The 21,492-nt window shown below is 37.4% G+C and overlaps 1 long non-coding RNA gene across 4 annotated transcripts in view; it reads right to left on the bottom strand.

The window, feature by feature from the left end:
* Window positions 1-498: 498 nt before the first annotated feature.
* LOC109549566 (uncharacterized) overlaps window positions 499-21,492 on the bottom strand; it is a 28,614-nt gene continuing 7,620 nt past the window's right edge. Inside the window, exons 3-7 of one of the 4 annotated variants that reach the window (XR_002175880.2) lie at window positions 7,115-7,196; window positions 4,733-4,840; window positions 3,305-3,366; window positions 2,035-2,186; window positions 499-804 (exon numbers count right to left, since the gene is read on the bottom strand). This is a non-coding gene — a long non-coding RNA (uncharacterized lncRNA). Of the gene's footprint in view, window positions 2,187-3,304; window positions 3,367-4,215; window positions 4,303-4,732; window positions 4,841-7,114; window positions 7,197-21,492 lie in introns of all 4 variants that reach the window. The other 3 variants (XR_012332031.1, XR_004526689.1, XR_004526688.1) reach the window with 3 other exon arrangements.

Genomic DNA, 21,492 nt, shown 5'->3' on the forward strand with positions numbered 1-21,492 from the left:
ACTTGGGGTAAGATATGTGGTATATAGTAGGCATGCATTAAGTGGTAGCTACTACTGTACAGGAACTGAAGAACAAAAGGAAATGTGGAGTTTCCATAATGACAACAAGTACAAATAATTGCCAATATTTAACAGGTGCCGAGTACTATTTTGAGCACTTTACCTACAATAACACAGTCAATCCTCACAACAGCCTTTAGAGTTGGATAATATTATTTTACCCAAAATTAGTTTACACAATATTAACTTTTCTCTGTTTTAGATAGTGAGGTTACTAAGTATAAAATGTAGTTTGAAGTATGAAATATGCTTTGGAGCTCCATGCAACTCTATTAGTATTTGTCTTATAAAGTGTTTCTCTCGCTCTAGACTGTGAACTCTTCAAGGACAAAAACTAGATCTTTGTATTCCCAGTTTTTGCCTGGTTTATAGAAAACATAAAATATATATATTCTAAAGTGAATCTATCTTCCTCCATGGATGAAAATCAGTACCGTGTTCAGTGCAGAAATTAATTTTATTTAAGATTTCAGTGGCTACAAAAGAATGAACTAAGTGTATCTTTGTCATCCACAATACATATTTTCACACTTGAAGATCACAGTTTTATTGTAATTACCAAGATCATTCATCAGTTTGTATTGAGTAACAACTCAATAGAGATAGTTACATGGAGTGCTGTAGATTGCTGTTTTTGGACCTCTGCTGCCATTTCAGTGTTTTCATCACCTTCTGCTGAGTCCACCGAATCAACCGCAACATAGTCCATTCTTTTCATCTGGTGTTGCTCTTCACTCAAGTCCTCTGTCCACGTAATTAACAGAATCAAATGTATAAAAATTTGGACCAGATATTAGACCATAGAAATAACTGGGGACCAGGCCACAATCTTCAGAGCCTTGTTAAGTGGCCACTAACATGGCTGAAGTGAGATACACTATTTGCTCATCAGAGAACTGCAAGCAATGTCATAGAACGCATACTAGCAAAAAGTCCTTATATATAATTCTTTTCTGCATTAAGACATCAAAGAAAGTGAACCCCAAAGAATGTTTAAAGTCATTATAATAAATCTGTCGGAAAACTAAAAATTTCCTTTAGCACAGTATTTCATGAAATCAATGAATTGCCTTCAGACATTTCAGGGAAGAGTCAGGGGTTAAATGACTTTTGCACAATACATTTATTTTCTTGATTATATGAATGCTTTTAAAATAGGACTTTTACATAATTTTAAAATATTCATATGTAAGTGGTTTGTGGTCTAGAGTATTTCGCCTTCTGAGTCATCATTTTATTGGCTTATGGAAATGCTATGGTTGTTCAGGAATGTGTTTTTATATTCCAACAGGGACATGAAGTAGTTTGAAAAGCCCATAATTTCCTTTACATTTTACTCTCCAGTAATACAAGATGACACTTATTTAAAGATGCAACTACCTATGCTAATGGTTACTAATAAACATGTCCTTGGAAATAATCATGCAACCTTTTTTAGAGAGCAATTTTGATTGCTGTTTGCAGGAACTGTTAATGTTTTTATCTCTTTAACTGTTTTAAGGGCCTTACGTAACTTTTAAATAAATGTTAGTCAAATATTGATTTCAACACTATAATAGAAAGATTGAGGATGCTGGGAGTGATATTATATAACATATCTGTTACACAGTGTATGTTAGAATGCTCCAAAATTAATGCATCACCCTCCTGAGAACTTCAAAAGAAGAAGCTAAGTAGGTAGGAAGGAATAGTACACATTATAGAGCATCAGTTTCACTTTCTAAAGTGAACGCTCAGAGATAATGGAATTAGACAGTCCTACACATTTGAGCAAAGGATTATGATTTATAGGACATGACTGGTGGCAAGTCAAATTGACTGTTAAGTTTATAAGTATATTAATAAAGACAATATCATATTGAATATAAACACCAGTTTCCTGGCAATCTAAAAATACAAATCCAACTACTAATAAATAAGGAGAAGAAAAAAGTAAAATACTGAGAGTAAGCCAAAGGTAGGTTAATGACATACTCTGGAAGGAAGATGTGTACATCTATTCTGTGAAGAAAAATATGGTGTAGCGTCTTAGCCAGGCAGAAGCTTAAAGAGAGGTCATATATTCTGCAAAAGCTTCTTTTGGAAGAATATTCATCACCTGTTCTCGATCATGTAGTTATTCTTTCCTGTTAAGTAAATAAACAAAAGAACTTGCATGAAATCTCTGCAAGAACTATTGTATCATTTTACTGATTACCATTTATCGGTGGATGTAGCGCTAATAAGACATTCTCAGTATTGACAGGTAAATACCCATGAAGAAGCATATAATCCTTTTTTTTAATTGAGTACCTTAAAAATTGCTATTGTAAAATAGCTTGGAAATTAAGAACAGTGTAAAAATAATCTAGTAAATAGTTGTTCCCCTTTGAGAACTAAAAAATTACTACTGTAGTTGAAGCCCCTGTGGACTCTCCCTGATTGCACCTCCAGAGGTAACCCTTATTTTGAATTTGATGATGAAAGGTATACAATCACATGGAAGTTCTTTCTGTTGGACAAACATGGTGACCTATAGAGCTACTCCAATATTCAATGCTTTGAACCTGGCTACTGGCAGTAGAAATTTGCAAAATAGAAAAAATGTTCAGAGAGAATTAGGATAATGAGCTTTGGCTTGTTCAAAGTGAAAATCTAGTAATGTTCTGATAAAACAGAGAATAACAAATGAAAATAGCTGCTCAAATAGCCAGACGTTTCTTTGAGATCAAGTCAATCTCAGTCCCATTCTCCTGATCTTGTTTACAACCTCTTTCCCCCATTATTCCAGCTGCCCCTCAGAAGGAACAAAACCTCTTAGGTGGAGAGCCGAGGGGCACATACCTTCAATTCTGTCTCTACTTTCTCCCTTCCCATTGCTTTCCCACAATATCAATCACTTTGTTCTTTGTAATAAAATACAAAAACTTCTTCATATCATGGCTTTAAACTAAGCTTAAATGTGCTGTCTATAAATTTATAAATAGTCAGTCCCATACATGTTTTTATAAGATAAGAAATACTGTCAAATAATAATTACATGTTTTTATCTGCTGTCAGTAAAGTGATAAGTTTCTGAAGAATATAAATGCACAGAATCTGCGCTAGTGTAGCCCACGTTTTTTGAGACAGGAAAGAGATCAAATAGTAACAACCCTAAGTAATGCTTTGAGGGGGTGTTTAATGGTAACCCACAGAAAGAATGTGACACTGTGAAATGAAGATGTGCTTCCAGCTTGTACTCCAAATAGGAATTGACACTTACTGTTGGCATTCCTTACATTGTCACACAATGCTGAGAATTCTCCCTGGGGCAGAGGCCGCCTTCTCCAAAGAGAACACAGAGAGCTTGTGTTAGAGAAAGAGATGCAAAATCACAACTGTTTTCCAAGATAATAGGCATTGTGCAGTATTTTGCAGATCATAACGAAGGACAGCAAAACCTTCAAAGGATATGGAATAAAGACAACTCAATAATTGAAGTTTGATTTTTTTAAAAATAAATGTGTAAGCTCTAGTATAAGAATTATCATGGTTTAATAATATGGGGTCCAAAACAGGAAATAGACATTTCTGCAAAGACATTGTGGGACAGAAGCAACTCAGAACGTTCAGAAAAGGATCAAATAATGGCCATTATAAATGGTGCTAGAATATATATGCAGATCGGGAAACAAAGGGTAGCAGTAGTACCGACCTCTCTAACCACCATGCTCAGCTACCCACTTGCAGGTTTTGTGCTTCCAGAACTCATGATGCTAAACTCTGACAACTCAAAGGTTCTGCTTCCAAGGAGAAACATGTTGGTACCAAGGCACAAAAATTGTGTTCCACTGAATCTAAAACTACAACTGCTGCCTGGTCACTTTGGGCTTGTGGACCAGCAGATAAATAGAGGGGTTACCTTCCTGATTGAAATAATTGACCCTGATTATCATGAGGAGTTAGGACACTTATGGGGACTTGTGGTGTCTCTATGCCATGGGAAAATGGGAAATGGGCAATTTCAAAAACTGGCCAGATAAGGCAAAGGCAACCAAAAGCTCAAACTCCTCAGGGATGAAGGCCTAGTTTCCTCCACCAGGTAAGCAAATGAAATCAGCTCAATTTCAGACCAAGGATAATGAAAATCTAGAATGAATGTGAAGGAAGGAGATGACTAATATCGATAATTACCTAGGACCAGGGGCAGTCATGGGGAGTGTAGCTTATTCCAGTAAGACTCAGTTGACCAAGTGAACTCAGTTTGGAGCTCCACTGCATCTGAGTAGTGCAAGAGGCAGCCTTCAACATGCATTTATTGTTCTCCACATCACATACCCCTGAAAGTTCTTCTGATTTCAGTCACAACAGTGGGGAAGAGTTCTATACAATAATCTCAGCTGCACCTTGCACTGGTAGCTTCCCACCTGAAGAGCAGGCATCTTTCTGCATTCTGCTTTCACAGCTTTCCCCAAGGTAGTGGGAGTGTGCCTGACTAGTGCGCAAGAAGAGCTACAAGTAGGGGGTAGGAGTTAATGCCCCTGAGGGCTATCCTCAACCACTAGGTGAGGAGAACTGATGTTACATACTCCAGACTCCACGCCTTTAAGGGAGAATATTCTAGGAGGCATTCTGTCTACTTCCTGGAAGTTCCAGCGGAATGGAGACCCTCCCTGTTGCCCATAGCAGCAATTCAGTGAGGCATACTTACTTACACTGGCTTTCCACCATTCCCTGTTCCACTTCTCTACTTCCTTATTCTGGTGTCCTGGATCCCTTCATAGGTGAACTACCAGCACCCAAGGCCTCGTCTCAGATTCTGATTTTAGGAAAACAAAAATTATGGCAATCCTTTTTTTTTAAAAAAAAAAAGAGAGACGCAAAAAAATTCTTTTGTCTACAGAAATACATCTCTTTCTGGGAGTTCTATGGATTGTAAAATCATTTAGCTTTCCATTACCCAGTTATCCACATTAAAGTTCTTTGGTTTGCCTTTCTTTGATCCTATGTTGTCTTCTCTTTTTGGAAATAGCCAGTTACCCCCAGACACTGATCCTAGTTTGGTCACAGGATGGTGATAGGGCAGCCCCCGATGTTCTGTCCCTCACCTCCCCTGATTTTATGTTACAGTGAACAAAGCTGAGACACCAGCATACTTCTGGGCTATGTTTTACACTTGCTCAAGAGGTTACAGTACTGATGTATTTTTCCCAAGTGGCCTGATCTCACAGTCCCTGTGGTTAGTTGTGTTTGTATGTATTTGGCAATGAATCTAAACATCTAAGTGTGGTCTGCCTTTAGAAAACACTGGACTGTTGAGTCAGAGGGCCTTGATTCCTTTTTATGATTCTATTTATTATGTTGAGAAACCTCCTACCCTCTCTGGGCCGTTTTTCCATCTGTAATGGAGCTACCCAGCTCTTACCTGTATCTCAGACTAAAAGAAACAGAATTAATAGTAGTTCTAGGAGCCTCTTAGAAGCTTAAATTAGAAATGGCCCTAATTCCACCGCACTTTCCTGTGTTTAAAATCTAAAGTGTTTCTATTAGTTGTTTTAATTTGATGTGGTTGGAAATATACTTTGGCTACAAAAGAAGTAAGAGTGATCTTTCATCCTTCTATTAACAGTTGAATTCTGATGTAGGGAGATTAAATTATTTATAACTGAGAGAAACAAAATCATTTAAAATACTGAATAGCATGTTAGCTCTTTACACGGCTTTCTGAACCTCATCCTGACCAAATCAACACCAGATTGCTTTCTAACAGCAAGGATGCATTCCTTTGGATAAAACAATGCATCAATCTACAGGACATTTCTAGGAAGTGAAGCATGGTATTCAAGAGTGCACTGTTAGGGCTTCCCTGGTGGCGCAGTGGTTGAGAATCTGTCTGCTAATGCAGGGGACACGGGTTCGAGCCCTGGTCTGGGAGGATCCCACATGCCGCGGAGCAACCAGGCCCGTGAGCCACAACTACTGAGCCTGCGCGTCTGGAGCCTGTGCTCTGCAACAACAGAGGCCGCGATAGTGAGAGGCCTACGAACCGTGATGAAAAGTGGCCCCCGCTTGCCACACTAGAGAAAGCCCTCGCACAGAAATGAAGACCCAACACGGCAAAAATTAATTAATTAATAAACTCCTACCCCCAACATCTTCTTAACAATAAAAAAAAAAGAGTGCACTGTTAGAACATACATATAAACCTCTCCAGCACTAAAGCTCTGCGTATGAAAATATAGAGTGGGCAAGAGAGTAGACGTGTGGAAGCAAAGGATTGTACGTGTTGGAAAAGTTCCTTTCCTGTCATTTTACTCTCAGCAAGGGAGTGTGCGTGTGGGGTGGGAGACGGCTTCTGTTTGTGCATTGTTAAGTTGTTCTTAAGAGGTAGTCTGCAGGGAGTTCCCTGGTGGTGTAGTGGTTAAGAATCCACCTGCCAATGCAGGGGACACGGGTTCGAGCCCTGGTCGGGGAAGATCTCACATGCCGTGGAGCAGCTAAGCCTATGTGCCACAACTACTGAGACCACGTGCTACAACTACTGAAGCTCATGCTAGCGCCCGTGCTCCGCAACCACCGTAACGAGAAGCTGGCGCACCACAATTAAGAGTAGCCCCCACCCCCCACTCGCCGCAACTAGAGAAAACCCACGCGCAGCAATGAAGACCCACCGCAGCCAAAAATTAAAAAAAAAAAAGAGGTAGTCTGCAATGAAAATTAACCCCCATGTATTTTTCTATTAGAGATGGCTTTTAGTTCTGCAGATTCTTCAAAGCTCGTTGATAAAGGCTATGGCCCGTTCAGTTATCTTAGGATCAAGCACTATAACCACATCAGTGACTTATTTTATCTGCAACACTGAGGCGGGGGTGGAAATGGGGAAGGGTGGTGGCAGGGGTTATCTTTATTTGGAAGGAGAGGCAGAGGCTCTGGAGAGCAGGCTCTGGTTTGCCGGAGAGCTCTGACAAAGTTCTAGGTGCCAAGATGCAAGGAGAAGGAGGAAGCAAAAAGGTTTGGGAATGAAGATAGGAAGGTGACAAAAAGAAAAATTGTTTAACAATCATGCCTTGGTAATTTTGCCTAGTGAACTTACAATATGTCCAGGTTAGTACGAAGGCAACAAAACTCCTCCCTATCAACTCATCCCACTTTTCCCCGTCGAGTTTGGTCCCCACCTGCAAAAAGAGAGAAAGAGGTTAATTAAAAAGAGCTGTAAAAATAAAACTCTATATATTACGACGCACGCACACACACGAGTGTTTAAGCATATCCCTCTTCCCATCCTTAATTACCAGTATATTAAAAACATTAGGATACATATCCCCAAATATTAATCTTTTGTAATTATCATGCAATACATTAAGAAATGCACAGAAGAAACTGATGGTTCAGAACAAATGGGGATAATACTTATAAAATTGTTGTTAAAATTGGATGAAATATGCAACAGAGTGCCTGATGTGTGTGTATACTTTATATAGCTAGTTATGCTAATCTTTGTTCCAATTTTTAAATTGGTCTTCAAAAGTGTAATTTAATTTTTGGTAAGTTTCAAAAGATTATGTATGAATATTGCATTTGAATCCATCTTGAAATGTTTTAGGAGTACAGTTTTTTTTTCTTGATTTGCTTTTAATTTAATACAATGCACAATGAAGAATGAATTTGCATTGTTTTCTTTTTTTTTTAATTGGGGTATAGTTGTTTTACAATGTTGTGTTAGTTTCTACTGTACAGTGAAGTAGAGTTCCCTGTGCTATACAGCAGGATCTTATTAATTATCTATTACAAGTACATTCTTGATGAAAGTGGCCATGTCTTAACACATTTATCTTGGGAAACAAGCGCTGAACAGCTTTCTCTAAAGTGTAGGAAGAATATCAAACGTGTGTCCTCCATCTGGTGTTACAAATGCTGTCTAAGGTCTTGGTATTGATGGCTACCTGCAAGCCCTTGCCAGAAGGCAAGTAAAAATAGAATTTTAACAATTCACATAAAACATTTAGTTGGAAATTCTGGGCATACAGTGAGTCACGTTTGATTACGAATTGTAATTTATCTACACTATAATTAGACTGTCTAAATTATCTTCTTACTTACAAAGACAGATGCAGGAAAGACGTCTGTAGATTACTAAGTTCAACAATTTTATCTTATTTCTGCTTCTTTTCCTGAGATAAAAATCAAATATGTAGTAGAGTGTGCACATCAAGTCAAGTCTCTCTCAGTTACTTTGAAAAGTCTATGAGCTCACTCAAAAAATATAATTTTCTGTATTTTTGGCTAAAGTGTATACTCAGAAGACCTTACTAAATTCCAGGCTGCAGTCTTCCAAGCAATGCTGGGCTGCCCCTAGTGCTGACCCCCTCTTGCTCTGCAAAAACAAACCAACCAACATGGAAGATGGTGTGTCAGTTAGAGCTGGGTTTTGAAGCTCAGTTCAGAATCAGCTAGAAAATGTCAGCAGGGATGTGTTTGGATCTTTCCATTGAAGATTAAATTAATTCTTTCCTTTATCCGATGGTATCATGAGCGAAAGCAGTGATGGTAATAAAAGGTACTATTATGTCCTTACTGTGCTCCAAGCCGAATATTCAGCAATTTACACACACATTCAATTCTCACAAAAACCTCCATGAAAAAAGTTTGATAATCTTGAAGTGACTTATCCAAGCTACTCCACTATTAAGTTAAACTGGAATACCAAACTTCTGACTCTTATGCTAAGACTCGTAACCACTATACTACAATATGGCAGTTCTTAAATGCTCAGTTCCATGGTATTAATACTTTTACCATTTATTCAAGTATTATCTACCAGTTGCAATCAATTGCCAAGCATTTCTTCTAGAATTACATTACCTAGCCTGGAAAGCATTTTTCACTGCCTGGAAGGAAGGTTTTGAGACTTCAAGGATTTGGAAATAAGAGGAAGAAGTAATGAATTAGTCATGATCTTATAAAACATTTAATCTGAGGCTTTCCTGACAGGATCTTATATGATTTACAGTTTTCTCTCTGTTTCAGGTAGAAGAAAATAAAGAGGAAATGGTTCTGAAACTGCTTTACAAGTGTTCAGATAAAAAAAAAATAATTGCTAACTAACCAATTTATAAAAGAGGAAAAAGGTAAAGATTAGAGATTTTTCTCAACCAAGCATACTAGGCCATATACTACTTGAAGTGTTCAATGTCAAGGATGATATATTAACCACTTTTATTGAGACTAATCTTGAAAAAAATCATCTAGACACATTTAACAACCTTCTTGCTCATTTCAAACATATAAGGCTTGCTTTTCTATCTTCTTCCAGACAATGGACAATTGATTATTAGGTGGGCCACCTACACTTTGGACTATTATTACCACGGATTTTTGCTGCAATATTTTCTTGCTGTTTGATTCATGTTCCATGAACGCAGAGCCATGAAGGATATGGATTTGGGGCCACCTTGTGACAGATTTAGAAAAGTCCCGGAGACCGAACCCTGGGATCGGAATTTTGGTTTCTATTACTAAATTGTTACCTTTCAACAAATATATTTTGCAAAAGGGTTTCGCATGGTAATGCCTGATTTTTACTAATGAAAGGATGATTACCAGTGTTATGCTATAGTCAGTTACACATATTGACTTGTTTCTATGTGCCAGCCACTGCCATAAGCCATCTACATATATTATATCATTTTATGCTCACAACAATCGTATGAAGTAAGCGCCGTCGTATCTCCATCTTACAGCTGATGCAACTGAGGTTTAGAGAGAATAAATAATTTGCGTAAGTTCTTGCGGAGAGCAAGAGAGATCTTAGGAAGCCTCAAAATGCTCTGGCTGAAGATGTGGGAAAAAAAGTTGTACTGTATGAAAGTGCAAAAATGACATAAAAATATTAAGAGGTAAATCAACATAGTACCCTTTAGGAACGTTTTAAAGCTTCAAATTGCATTTAATTAGCATATTTTGGATTACAGGCTCTGTATTTATAAATGCACAAAATAACAGAAAAATGCAAAACTCCTGGAAGAAAACCAAAGAACTGATAATATTATGAATAAACTCAACAGAATAGAAATTAAAAAGCATAAATAATTACATGTCCTATACTTATACCCCTATGATCCTATTTTTGCCCTTCCTGTCATGCTAAAAGATGATTTGTGTGTCTATGTGTGTGTGTGTCTGTGTGTGTGTGTGAAACAAAGGAGCACATATTTTCTAGTTAAAATTAGTACTAAATACTCTTGAATTCTATTTTCAGTGTACTGGAATTGTCATTGAATCATGTGTCCTATATTTTTTCTTCAGGAATTGCAGACAACATCTTCAAAAGTAGAATTATTAATTTCCCCCTATGTTGTCTGAACTTCCTATCTCCAGCGATGGCAGTAGACATGGAATTCCACTGCTCAGATGCCCCTTCATAAAAGAACTTGCTGTTTCTGTTGCAGGGAGCTGCTTTGACCAAGGTCGTGGCCTTCCTGGAGCAGCCTGCATCCAGTAGCTCACTGAGAGTGCAAAGGTGGGTCATTTCAGTTCTAGGTGGGATGACAATATTTGCTCTGGGGCTTGCCCGGCTGAGTTATCTAAGTCTATGTAAGGTTTGCAAAGCAATTCGACTATTCTCCTCTGCCCAATTCCACTTCCTCACACTTCTTTTCTTAGGTTTTGATCTTTAATAAATGTCTTGAACTCCAAAATCATCTCAGAATTTGCCTCCTGTTTTTTTTTAATTGTGATAAAAAGCACATGACATCAAATTTACTACCTTAACCATGTTTAAGTGTACCTTACAGTAGTGTTAACTGTATGTGTTTTGCTGTTCAATAGATCTCCAAAACTTTTTCATCAGAATCTGCTTCCTGAAAAGTCAGTCTGTGATCACACTTTCTCTACTGATCTAAATCTTTTTCGGATGTTTTGAAGTGCAGCTCTTCTTTCTTGGTAATACCCTGAACAGTTTTGCAATATGAAATTGTGAGATTGAAAGATGGCAGAAACCACCGAATGCAGAGTATTTGCAATGATCACACCTCATTTTTTTAAAATGTGGTCTGTGAATGTTTTTCATTCACATTCTTTTTTCTAGCCCACATGAGAAGTAGATAGGAATTGGAAGGCTTTCTCCTGAGAAGTTGTAAGCAGACAGCTAAAGGTATTTTTTATTGAGAGGCCAAAAGCAATGTGGCAGATATCTAACAAAGTTTTTACATAAAGTTTTCAGTCCTGAGAATCACATTTGGGGTTTTAGAGTTAATTGTGTTCACTCAAAATTCGAGTTTTAGAGTTAATTGTGTTTACTCAAAATTGATGTCACATCAAAACTCCATGCTTCGGTATCTCTATCTATAAAATGAGAAGGCTAGGTTATTCACAGTGGTTTTCAATCCTATGGTGATAATTTAAAGATGGCTGAGAATTTTTTGCTACTCCTTCCATTGAAAGGTAGAATCTAATTGCCCTCCTCTGAAACTGAGTTGATGTTAGTGACTTGCTTAACACATAGGATGTGGTACAAGTGATATGACATGACTTTTGAGCTAGAACAGATAAAGGCTTGCAGCTTCACCTTAATCCCTAGGACCACTCTTCCTGGGAGTCTCTGAACAGACCAGTGTTTTCCCGGGGACTTGAGAGGTAGGATTGGAGGGAGAGATTACAAGTGGCAGGAGGGTGATGAAACTTTTGAGGGTTAATGGATATATTTATTACCAAGATGAATGGTTTCTGGTAATGCAACAATCTGGTTTCATAGACATACATGTATATCAAAGATCATCAAATTATATGTTTTAAATATGTGCAGTTTTTGTAGGAAAAGTATGCCTCATCAAAGCTGGAGAAAGAGAGAGAGAGAGATTGATTAGCTCAGAGAATTTCCTCAGATGCCAGAAAGTCTGGTCCAGAGGACCCATAGCTGGAAACAAAACTCACCTGAATTCCACAACAGAATGAGGCTGACAAAGAAAATACAGCTCTTCCTTATTGGACAGGGACACCACAGATTGCATCATTGACCCCTGGACTCCTAAAAAGTGATTGCTTTCATGAAAGTGTTTGTTTCTGGTGCTGCATCTGAAAAGGAAGGCATCAGCTGCCTCTGCTACCACCCAATGCCAGAGTTAAGCTAGCTCTTCCCGGTGAGTTTCAACACAGACCATCTTCTCTTTAGGTACTGAATCCTACTGGGACTTCTCAGATAAGCCCAGAAGCATCTATTAAAATTCATAAAAATCTTTTTGAAAGGGAAAAAGTGGTTTCTTTCTTATTTTTAACAGCTTTTGGTACCTGGTATTATCATCTTGCAATCTAACTGTGAAACCCTGGCTTCACAACAAGCTGAAGAGTTCATAACAGGATATGGAAACTAAGTACTTGTCAGCCAGCCTTAGCTGACCAATAGAAGTATGGACACCCACAGTCAGCCACATTTTTTCCCAGGATTCTTTTGCACTATGACAACTTGAAAGGTATTCTCATGATGAGATACCGTAATAATTATATTGGTCAACTGTTCATTAATAGATGTTCTTAGACCATTGGTCTCTACCAAAAATGATTCTCCAAGATTGTTTAATAGCCTTCAGTTACTCAATGTCACCGTTTCTTGCTTCCCATATATATATATATCCAGTATTCTTTCCATCTAGAGAATATACCTCAACCCTAGCACAACTCTTCCCCTCTAGTTTATCCTTCTATTTCCCAATTACTTGAGCTTCTCTTAAATAAAAGCTATTTAGATCCAACTCATGGGGTTTTCTATAATGATGCCCAGGAGAGAAAAGGAGTATGCTTTGTTTTTTTCCCCATCTCTATATTCTATGACGTAATTAGTTTTAATTGGCATGCTGTGGCACTAATATACCTGGACTTTAAAGAGAATAAAAATAGTCTTGTCAATGCCCCTTCTTCCTACTATAAATTTTAGATCTATATGACCAGAGTAACCAAGTCTATCTCTTTCTTTAATCCTACAATTTATTCAAGGAATTTTATCTTCTCCAAAGTATACCTTGTTTTGGAGACCTCAAAACTTCTACCAGGGACATTATCACACTCCCAATTGCAAGTTCTAGCTTCTAGCCTCAGGATAATACAATCTTTTTAAAAGTGCTTTGAAAGTAGGTATTCATAGGCACTTACTTACAGATTAGTTCCGATGACCCCCTTCTTACCGCCTTGGACAGTTCCCCTGAAACCCAGTACACCTCACTCTCCATCAGCTGTAGCCTGTCTATATATCCAGATGCTCTGTTGCAGATAGAAAGTAATTTAGAAAGCTACTTCATCATCTCCAAAGTGGTTATATAACGTTACACTCCCCTTTGGGCAATGTATGAGTTCCCATTTCTCCATATACTAATGCTCTGAGTTATTCGATATATTATTTTTTAGTACTTCATTGTGGTTTAATTTGCATTTCCATGATGGGCAATGAGCTTTAACATCTTCTCACATGCATATTGGCTTACATTAAGTTTTACTTCCCTGTGAATTGCCAATATTTGTTCTCCCACATTTTGTAGTAGATTGTCTTTTTCTTCTTGCTTTGTTATCGTTATTAACTGAATAAGCTGAAAACTCATTGTGGAAAAATGAAATTTTCATAGGGTTTTAAATTAACCTGTTGGAGACACATTTCAGATGTACTCAAAGTATCTCTGACTGTACTAAGTCTTAACAGATATACTTTTCAATCTGCTTTACCTTTATTCACAGTTTCCAGTCTTTCTCCTAACTGTTGCACCAAACTACTCCCATCAACTCTAATATGCCTTGATATACATGTAGTTCTATATATCTGTATGTCTGTAGATATATAAGAATACTTGGGGCTTCCCTGGTGGCGCAATGGTCGAGAGTCCGCCTGCCGATGCAGGGGACACGGGTTCCTGCCCCGGTCCGGGAGGATCCCACATGACACGGAGCGACTGGGCCCATGAGCCATGGCCGCTGAGCCTGCGAGTCCGGAGCCTGTGCTCCGCAACGGGAGAGGCCACAGCAGTGAGAGACCCGCGTACCGCAAAAAAAAAAAAAAAAAAAAAAAAAAAAATGGTAATAAAAAAATAAAACTTGATGTTGACAAATGACATTTATCTGAATAAAATAATGACAACCTATGGTAGAGAATAAATAATTTTGACCAATAAACAATGACACTGAACACAATGTCAAGTGAATCCTTGCTATTTTGTGTTTCAATATAATGAAACTATTATAGGGGTACTGCTCTAAAACAAGAGTCTCATGGTTCAAGCTATAACTGAGTAAAAATGAAAGCAGGATAAGCAGGGTACCAGCAGAGAAAAGATGAGAGCAGCAGCCTCAAAAGCTCTCTAATGGAACATCATTAAGAATCTAAAAGAAATATAAATGTTCTTCTAGGCCATTATATTATCCTACTAATATTTTTTCTTTATAATTGTCTATATTACCTTTGGTTAACCCTACAATCTAAGTACATATGTTATATTATATTTGAACTAAGTTACATTTGAAAATAATATTTTATATGACTATTTAAAAACTTAAAGAATTTTTACACGTCCTCACAATTCTCTTGTGTGATACAAAGTGGCATATTTTTATCCCACTTTAGAAATTCAGAAGAAACTAAACACAGTGGTTGGTTTCCAGCCCTGCAGAGCATTGAAAGCTACTGTCTCAGTCTGGTTATCCCTAAAAGCTGTCACTCAGGTATGGATTCAAGTATCAAAAATCAATCAAGTTTATTTTGGAAGTGATCCCAGTAAACAAGAGCGGTGGGTGAGGGGGATAATAGCAAAGGAAAGAGAAGGCAACCAATAAAGTGTCAGTTACTGCTATGGGTTAATTGGAACTTCACTGGAAACCACGTACAGCATGTTTCAGAGTTATCCCACCTGAGGAGTGAGGGAGCTGGGCTATTTACACACTACTCTAGTGAGTCATTAGTTAAAGGCTGCTTCCAGGGGCATTAATTTCCCAATATTTCCAGCCTTTGGTTCTGCTGTTATAGCGGACTCCAGTGGCCAGAGAAAGCCCTGAAGGACTAAATACAGTGAGTACTGAAGTAGTGAGGATAGGGTGATATGGGTGGGGATTGAACAGAATTAGCTAGAGCTCTGATTTTATTTACTTGAATTTCATGAGCATATTCACTGAGAAATTTTTGGAAACCATGGAAGAATTATCCTTATTTTTTTAATCATTTTTTTCTCATTCCTCAAAGCTATCAACAGCAAACAATGAATTAAGAGTAAAGGAACTTAGACTTGCCTGGTGGCGCAGTGGTCAAGAATCCTCCTGCCAATGGAGGGGACACGAGTTCGAGCCCTGGTCTGGGAAGATCCCACATGCCTCAGGGCAACTAAGCCTGTGCGCCACAACTACTGAGTCCGCGTGCCACAACTACTGAAGCCCGCGCGCCTAGAGCCTGTGCTCCGCAACAGAGAAGCCACCGCAATGAGAAGCCCGTGCACCGCAACAAAGAGTAGCCTCCGCTCCCTGTAACTAGAGAAAGTCCACGCGCAGCAACGAAGACCCAACACAGCCAAAAATATATAAATAAGTTAATTAATTTTTTAAAAAGGGTAAAGGAATTTTTTGTTGTGCTTTTTTCTTTATTTTGAGAAATAAATAGTTTTAGGTTTACTGATTTGCTCTACATTTTCAGTTATTAAAAAAGCAAAATTGCTATTGCTGCTATTTTTTTCCTATTATTGAAGAGGCAAATACATGAAAGAAAACTTTTAAGCAGCAGCAAAAAAAGGGGGGGGGTGGAGTTAGTAAGATTCCATCAGGTAATTGAGGAGCTGAGTTTTCTGAATTTTCCTTATTAGTTGCATGATAAAGAATTTTAATTGAGAAAAATCAGCTCACCTCCTCAAAACTATCTGTATAACTGTCTGCACCCACTTTTGCTGAAGGTTTAGGCAGAGATACAGGTCTTTGTGAATGAGCTTAAAAAAAAAAGATTTGGAGGATGAATTATTTACCTGGTTTAGATATTCCTTTGTTATTGAAATCACGGTCCTTTGAGTTCAGCGGTGAACTGAAATGGTGCCAACAGGATTTCTTCACAATTTTCTGGAAGCCACGGCAGCACTTCACTTACATTGCCAAAGGCCATTGGACCCAGCAGTCACAGGGAAAGGAATTCCCGGATTACCCGGAGTCAGATCGCTAGGGTTAGCCAGCATGCACCTAGAGTTGCTTTGATCACACTAATTCCCAATTCAAACTTAATAATTATTTCAGAAATTTTGTCCTGCTTCTCCAATTACTTTAACTCTACAGGATGGAGGTTAACCTGCTCCCCAGGCTGTGTTTTGGAATCTGCTTATATCAAATAAATGAAACTACTGCTCTAGGATTCAGAAGTAAGGCAACACTGGAGCCAAAACCAAACAGACATCAGTACCACATTAAGTGTCATCAGGACAGAGATATTTCTCATTTTTGTTTACCACTGAACACCCAGCACCTAGATATTCTACATTTGCAGATGCAAAATAACTCAGCACTTTTAAATACATGATTTCTCAACTTTTATAGTGTGATCTATTCTGAATCATTCTTCATTCTTTGATACATTTTGGATAGAAAGGAGTGGAATGTGTCATCACCCACTGGCACTGAAACACTGCACTCATACTTGACACAATGGAAGCAGTGAAAACAATAAGGAAACAGGTACCGGTTTCATTAAAAGTCATAACTCTGCTACACACTCTTTAAACTCTAATATAATGATTTCGAGGTCCACAAAAAAAGTCTTAATTTTAAGAAACAGATTGCTACAAATAAAAGATTACTTTTTGGCCAGGCCTTGACATCCATTTCCTTTTTTAAAAAACGATTTTCACTGACTACTTTGAATAACTTTCTATGTGAAGACTAATATTTGTAGTTTTCAAAATTAATGTTGAACCTCCATATGACAATTTTTCTTCTACTTGATTTTGCAGAATCCTCTGTGACACCATAATGGTATTTACAGGAGGTCAGCTATGATCTCATCAACAAAGAAATCACCTTTAGAAAGAATTAATAGAAGCATATACTATTTCACAGAGATGTGTTATGCTTAAGAAAAATTCTTTAATGCTAATAAAAGAAAAAATTCAAGTGCAGAAACCACATGTTAAAAACAAGATATTATTTGTTATAGAACAGGATCTCAGAAGGGTCTAGGATCCATCATGGGGTCTTCAAAACAGATAGGAAATGATAGTTGTCTGAACCTTTGTTAACAGAATGCTAAGTAAAAATATATGGGTTACCTGGTTTGATGTTAATGGACAATATTTATCAACTCTGGCTCCCAGTGGAATATAATATAAATTATAAATGGATTTAGGTATATATAGTGATACATAGGTCTATAAAATTCAACTAATATTCAGACATATATTTTTAGCAACCAAATGCTTATATCAATTCAAATATTACACCTTCCTTAGAAGAATAGAGATACAGCCTAAATATGTCAAAATCTAATTCAATCAGAGCTGACTTGTACATTAAGCATAGTAGACACAGTGCCTAGGGCCCACAATAATTTTAGGGTCCTTTGAAAATATTTTGATTTCTTTTAAAATCAAAAAAGAAACAAAGATTTAGAGTCAAAAAAAGTGTTATTTTTTTCTCACAACAGAAAAAGGTGAAATTTTTTGGACCCACAAAAATCTACTAAATTTTCCCTGAAGCAGAAAAAAAGGTGAAGTGTTTAAAGTTATGTCAAAAGCAATTTTTAATATTGATATTATGATGGGAGAACCCCACAAAGGTAAAATTGTCTAGGGTCCATGGAAGTCATTTTGCAGCCCTGTCAACGTTAAAAGATTTTTTTTGTTTGTTTGAATAAAAATAAATGTTTGTTCTTAAAGCAATTTTGATCAGATTTAAAGCCCCTTGCTTTCTGACGATCATAGTTATACAAAAGAAAGCTCTGGTGATCAGAAGAATGTGCCTACCTTCACACGGTGCTACAGAAAGCATGGAACTGCCAAGAAAGCAATAGAGCTATGGTCAGCTTGGAAGTCATGTTTACCCTGGATCCTTTCTTTCCAGCGTCCTGCAGCCCCAGACACTGGTGTGCTTGGCTGTCTCTGAGGAATTGTGTTGGCTGGAGTGCTCCTGAGGTTTTTTATATTATTGCAACACTAAAGGTGTGTGGGACCTCATCTTTGCACTATGTCACTGGAAATCACACAAAATCCAGTATGTCCCCCTGCACTTTGAAACTAACCCAAACAAACACTCCTAGGTCTCAAAAAATTTTCAGCATGGAGAGCTGGGCCTCCCTATTCCCTGAGACACAACAACTTTGAAATTATGTCACTTAATAATCCTGCAATGACCTCTAAGCCGTCAAGTGAAGAGTCTCACATCTCTTACTTTAAATCATAAACTAGGCATGATTTAGCTTAGTGAAGAGGGCATGTTGAAAGCCCAGGTAGCTTGAAAGCTGGGCCTCTTGTGCCAAACACTTAGCCCAATTGTGAACATAAAGAAAAAGTTCTTGAAGGAAATGAAAAGTGCTCCTCCAGTGAACACACAAATGATAAGAAAGCGAAACAGCTTTGTTGCTGATATGGAGAAAGTTTTAGTGGTCTGGATAGATGATCAAACCTGCTGCAACATTCCCTTAAGCCAAAGCTTATACAGAGCAAGGCTCTAACTCTCCTCACTTCTGTGAAAGCTGAGAGAGGTGAAGAAGCTACAGAGGAAAGGTCTGAAGCTAGCAGAGGTTTGTTCATGAAGTCTAACGAAAGAAGTCATCTCCATAGGATAAAATTGCAAAGTAAAGCAGCAAGTGCTGATGTAGAAGCTGCAGCAACTTATCCAGAAGATCCATCTAAGATAATTAACGAAGGTGGTTACACTAAACAACAGATTTTTCAAAGTAGATGTGACAGCCTTCTATTGGAAGAAGATGCCATCTAAGACCTTTACAGCTAGAGAGAAGTCAATGCCTGGCTTCAAAGTTTCAAAGGACAGGCTGACTCTTTTGACTCTCAGGGCTAATCAGCTGGTGACTCTAACTTGAAGCCAATGCTCAGGTACCATTCTGAAAATCCTAGGGCCCTTAAGAATTATGCTAAATCTACTCTGCCTATGCTCTATAAATGGAACAAGAAAGCCTGGATGACAACACATCCATTTACCAACATGGTTTACTGAATATTTTAAGCCCACTGTTGAGACACACTGTTCAGGAAACAAGATTCTTTTCAAAATATTAATGCTCATCAACAATGCACCCAGTCACCTGAGAGCTCTGATGGACATGTATGATTACGATTAAGGTTGTTTTTCATGCCTGCAAACACAACATACATTCTGCAGCCCGTGGATCAAGGAGTTATTTCAACTTTCAAGTCTTATTCTATAAGAAATATATTTCATAAGGCTATAGCTGTCATAGACAGTGATTCCTCTGGTGGATTTGTGCAAAGTCAATTGAAAACCTTCTGGAAAAAATTCACCATTCTAGATGCCATTAAGAATTTTCACAATTCATGGGAAGAGATCAAACTATCAACATTAACAGAAGTTTAGAAGTTGATTCCAACCCTCATGGATGACTTCGAAGAGCTCAAGACTTCAGTGGAGGTGTGATGGAAATAGCAAGAGAACTAGAATAAGAAGCAAAGCCTGAAGACGTGACTAAATCGCTGCAATTGCATGATAAAATTTTAATGAATGAGGAGTTGCTTCTTATGAATGAACAAAGAAAATGGCTTCTTGAGATGGAATCTACTCCTGCTGAAGATGCACTGAAAATTGTTGAAATGACAACTAAGCATTTAGAATATTATGTAAACTCAGTTGATAAAGCAGCTACAGGGTTTGAAAAGACTGACTTCTATTTTGAAAAGAAGTTCTACTGTGGGTAAAATGCTGTCAACTAGCATTGTATGCTACAGAGAAATTGTTTGTTAAAGGAAGAGTCAATTCATGATGCAGACTTCATTGTTATTTTATGAAGCTGTCATGGCCACCCCAACCTTCAGCAACCACCACCCTCATTAGTGAGCAGCCATCAGCATCGAGGCAAGGCCCTCCACCAGCAAAAAGATTAGGACTCACTGAAGGCTCAGATTAGCATTTTTAGCAATAAAGTGTTTTTAATATAAGGTATGTACATTGTTTTTTTAGACATAATGCTGTTGTACACTTAATAGACTACAGTACAGTGTGAACATACTTTTTATATGCACTAGGAAACCAAAAATAGTGTGTGAATTGCTTTGTTGAGATATTCACTTTATTGGGAGTTTCTTGAACAGAACTCACATATCTCCAAGGTACGCCTGTAATCCCATTCATGAAGGCTCCACCCTCATGACCTAATCACCTCTCAAAGGCCCCACCTCCAAATACCATTACATTGGGGATTAGGTTTCAGCATATGAGTTTTGGGGGGAGAACACAAACATTCAGTCCATCACAGTACGTATCTCTCAATCTGATTATTTGCATTTATATTTTTATTTTTGAAATAACTTTTTTTAATGGAACAGAGTATGAAATATTTTTTTTTGAAATAACTTTTTTTACTTTGAAATAATATTTTTATTTTGAAATAACTTTTTTTAATGGAACAGAGTATGAAAAATTTATTTATATGGTTTATTTAGGCACAAATTTTAAGAAACTACCACTTGTTTTGTTGTTTTTTTAATTTCTTTTTCCATTCTTGAAAACTTTTTCACAGTCTTGAAAATTTCATTCAAGTTTCTTTTTAGAAATATGTTCACACATTAATCAAATGCTGCAGCTCGTGGAACCCGTGCAGGATTTTTTTTTAATTAATTCATTTATTTTTTAATTGAAGTATAGTTGCTTTAAATGTTGTGTTAGTTTCAGGTGTACAGCAAAGTGATTCGGTTTTACATATATATATGAGTGTGTGTGTGTGTGTGTGTATTCTTTTTCAGATTCTTTTCCCATATAGGTTATTACAAAATACTGAATATAGTTCCCTGTGCTACACAGTAGGTCCTTGTTGGTTATCTATTTTATATATGAAATAACTTTAAACTTACAGAAAAGCTGTAAGAAGAGTATAAAGAATTCTAGAATACACTTCACTCAGATTTCCCAGTATTTCCTAAGAACAAGAAAATTCTCCTCTAATGCGTTACAATGATCAAAGCTAGGAAATTAAGAGTGATACAATTTAATCTGCAAACTTTATCCAGTTTATGACAATTGTCCCAATGATATTCTTTACATAGATGAATAGTTGGATAGATAGATGGATACATGGATGGATACATAGATGAATGATAAATGGATTGGTGGACAGAGACAGAGAAAGATACAACTATTCTAGGATCCAAATCTAGGATTACATATTGCATTTAGTTGTCATATGTCTTTAGTTTTCTTTATTCCGAAACAAAATTTCCTCAACTTGGTTTTGGCTCATATTTCTTCATGATTAGATTCATTTGGGGCAGCGATATCCAAGGTGATGTT

Source organism: Tursiops truncatus, chromosome 5 (genome assembly GCF_011762595.2).
Source record: "Tursiops truncatus isolate mTurTru1 chromosome 5, mTurTru1.mat.Y, whole genome shotgun sequence".
NCBI classification, from domain to species: domain Eukaryota; kingdom Metazoa; phylum Chordata; class Mammalia; order Artiodactyla; family Delphinidae; genus Tursiops; species Tursiops truncatus.